This window comes from Prunus dulcis, chromosome 8 (assembly GCF_902201215.1).
Source record: "Prunus dulcis chromosome 8, ALMONDv2, whole genome shotgun sequence".
Lineage (NCBI taxonomy): Eukaryota > Viridiplantae > Streptophyta > Magnoliopsida > Rosales > Rosaceae > Prunus > Prunus dulcis.
In genome coordinates this window covers 10,685,231-10,688,652 of record NC_047657.1, presented here as the reverse complement: position 1 = coordinate 10,688,652, position 3,422 = coordinate 10,685,231, and the positions used below count along the sequence as shown (strand labels likewise).

The 3,422-nt window shown below is 34.0% G+C and overlaps 1 pseudogene; it reads left to right on the top strand.

Annotated features, from left to right (window-relative positions):
- Positions 1 to 889: 889 nt before the first annotated feature.
- On the top strand, positions 890 to 1,726 carry LOC117612292 (annotated as a pseudogene).
- The last annotated feature ends 1,696 nt before the right edge of the window (positions 1,727 to 3,422 follow it).

Sequence of the window (3,422 nt, the reverse complement as noted above, 5' to 3'; positions counted from 1 at the left end):
ACGAAGAGGGAGTTACATTTGAACTATAGAAAAAAGAAATATTACTAAATTAAGAGCTAATAGGTATATGAATAAAGCGATCTCTTTATTATGAAATGGGTTATAAAATGAGAATCCTTGATTGAATTGCTCACTGTAGGTTATCTTCTTTCATTGATATCCTGATTTCATTTGATTATTCTGATGTACTCATTGCTTTGGTTTCGCCAGTCTTCGTGAAAGACAATTATATATGAATTATAAACCACATAAATGATAGTCCCACAAGACAAAGCAAAACATATAAATGAGAAGCCCATTGATGTAGTTATGTATGTAATAGAAAGGGTTAATTTCAATCTAGTATCCTGAACTCTTATTTTTAAGGCACATTTGTCCCTGCACTTTCAACTTTATAGATTACATACTCTAAGCTTTTCAATTTTGTGCAATCTGGTTCTGACATTCACTTCATCATCAAAATTTTCGTTAATTACTTGTGTGATACTTATAATTGCTTGTAATTCAAGTGATTAAGAGTACTTATCGTTGTATTTGAGGTCCTAAGTTTAATTCCCCTCTTCTCTAATATTGCTTGTATAAAAAAGAATTATTTGTAAAAAAAACACGAACACAAAATGTGCGACGACTAGACTACATAGAAAAGCATGGCATACCTACTTTAGAAACCCTCCAAAAATCTAGGGTCCATAATTAGATCCACCCCAGATTTGTTCCAAAGTATGATTATCAAATTATAGGGACCATTCTTCAAAAACATATCTAGGGCCCATAATTAGGTCCTGCCTGCCTTGATGCTTTCGTTCTAGTAAATTATCTATAAGTAGTGAGGTTACATATCCTTCAAAAATACAACTGCAACGAACTCTTTTGCATAGCATTTGTAGACATGAAGCCCCTTTGTGCTATCTTAGCTCTTTTCTCTCTTCTTTTGGTAAGTATTTGTATAATACCCTTCTTCCTATTGTTGCTTATGAAGTCACCAATTTTTAAAGCCAAGAAGTTGCTAGATATATAGGACTGACAAGACAAATGGACCAAAAAACTTATATTATGCTTGCATGAAAATATTTTCTTATCAGACTCTAACTTATGTTGTCATACTGTAAACTTAGACTGCACATTCTAGAAATAATCAACTTGATTAATGGTTTATATTCACATTCTAGCAACATAAACATCTTATATTGCCACACAGGGTAAGAGAACATTTATCTTCGTATGTCATATTATATTGTCAAATTGTCAATTTGAAGTGAATTTTTGTCAAATATCTGATCTAAATTGTATAGATTTCAACATGATCATTTAGAATCCCTTAGAAATTTCTTTTTTATTTGTTTGTATTTTCTTTGTCGTGTGGAACAGTTTGCCAAAACAATAGATTCAAGAAGAGATGCCGGGAAATACTGGCAAAATGTCATGAAAGACTATGCCACGGGCAATTGAAGGCCTCCTTGTTGATATTTCTGATTCAACACCAAAAGAGAAAGCTGACTGCCACGAAAAAGTGAAAAAACCTTTTGTTGAGGTTGAGGTTGAGGTTGAGGAATTTGAACCTAGACCCAGTGTCACATCCCACAATCATGATGAAACTAAAGCAAAGCTCTCTTCCAAAGACAATGCTGGTCCTAAAGCTAAGCAGTCATTTGCAGCAAAAGAATATAAGCAGCCATTTGTGGAAGATTTTGAGCCAAGGCCAAGTGCTTCGGTTTACAATGACTAAGAGGTTGAATTTGCAGCAAAAGAAGATAAGCAGCCATTTGTGAAAGATTTTGAGCCCAGGCCAAATTTTGGTTTACAATGACTAAGAGGTTGAATTATTGCAATTCTGGTGGTGTTAAAAATATAAGCTTGCTGGGCTTGTACGTAGAAACTGTCTCTCTATGTTTTATGTCTGTTTTACGCTGTACGTAGCTAGGTCATGAATGTAATTTTCAGTTCTAAGTTAATAAGAGGAATGCTTTGGCCACCATGAATGTGGTTTTGGCAATAGTCTCTATTTTTGTTGTCATGTATTTCTAGCGTTGAACTTTAAGAATAATAAATAGGAAACTACAAAGAAATTTATTTATTTATAGTCATCATAATGTAATTAATTAATTTACTTAAATGTAGCTAATTAGGGCCCGTTTTCAGCTCATAAGCGCTTTTATTTGAAGAACGTCGAAATTTTTGTTAAAAATCCTTTTTTTTTTTTTTTTTTCCGTACTTCTTCAAAAAACACTTGCTAGATCAGCCGCTGATTTCTTCTAATAATCAAAACAAATACCCTAGTTTTACCCGATTGTGACTAGTACCATAATATTTTATTATCGTTGTCCTTTCATACGTCTTGAATCTTATTCATCGCCAAACCCAACATGACTCTAGTGTCCTGCCTTGATGCTTTTGAAGACAAATATTCTCCTGGTAGATTATCTATAAGTAATATGAGGTTAATTACACATCCTTAAACGCACAACTACAAGGAACTCTTTTGCATTGCATTTAGACATGAAGTTCCTTCGTACCACCTTAATTAGCTTTCTTATCTCTTCTTTTGGTAAGCATTTGAATCCTCCTTTTCCTCTTGTTGCTTATAATCTGTGATCAATTTCAAGTCAACGACTTGATAATAACAAAACGGCACTAAAATCTTATAATCCACGAAAATGTTCTCTTATTAGAAAATCTGATATATTATATTGTTAACTAAGTTATCAATTTTAACTATTTATTCTGTTTAGAAATATGGTCAAAATTAACAATCTGACAACTTAACAATACCTACAATATGATTTGAAACGTACGCCTTGGAAATTTCAGTAAACTTGACGTTTGTTGCTTTTCTGTCTTGTGGAGCAGTTTGCTAAAACTACAGAATCAAGAGGAGGTGCAGGAATTGACTGGGAATATATCAGGAAAGAGCAACCCCTTATGCCAGGCCTCCTTGTTGAACATTCTGATTCAACACCAAAAAAAGAAGCCAACTGCCATGAAAATACAGGAAAACCTGTTGTTGACACTATGGAATTTGAACCCAGACCGTTTATCTCAGCTTACAATGATGAAGAAGGCAAAGCAGAGTTCTCTGCCAAAGACTCTGAGCCAAAGTCCCAGGCTTACCCTGACAAGCAGCCACTTGAGTCAAAAGAAAATAAGCAGTCATTTGATGAAGACTTTGATCCAAGGAAATATATATTTCTTTTTACAATGACTAATAGAACATCAAGTGTGAATTGGTGCTATTTAAAAATAAAATAAGCTTGTACTAAGCTCTAGTGTTAGAGAGCATTTACCCCCAAATCTAAAGGTGGAGTTGAAACCTTGGCCCCTTTGTTCTATGCAGGGCCGTCCTTGAGATTTTGAGGGCCCTGTGCGAACTTAAATTGGGGCTTCACGTAATCTAATACGAAATACTATAAATAAAAATTTGGCAT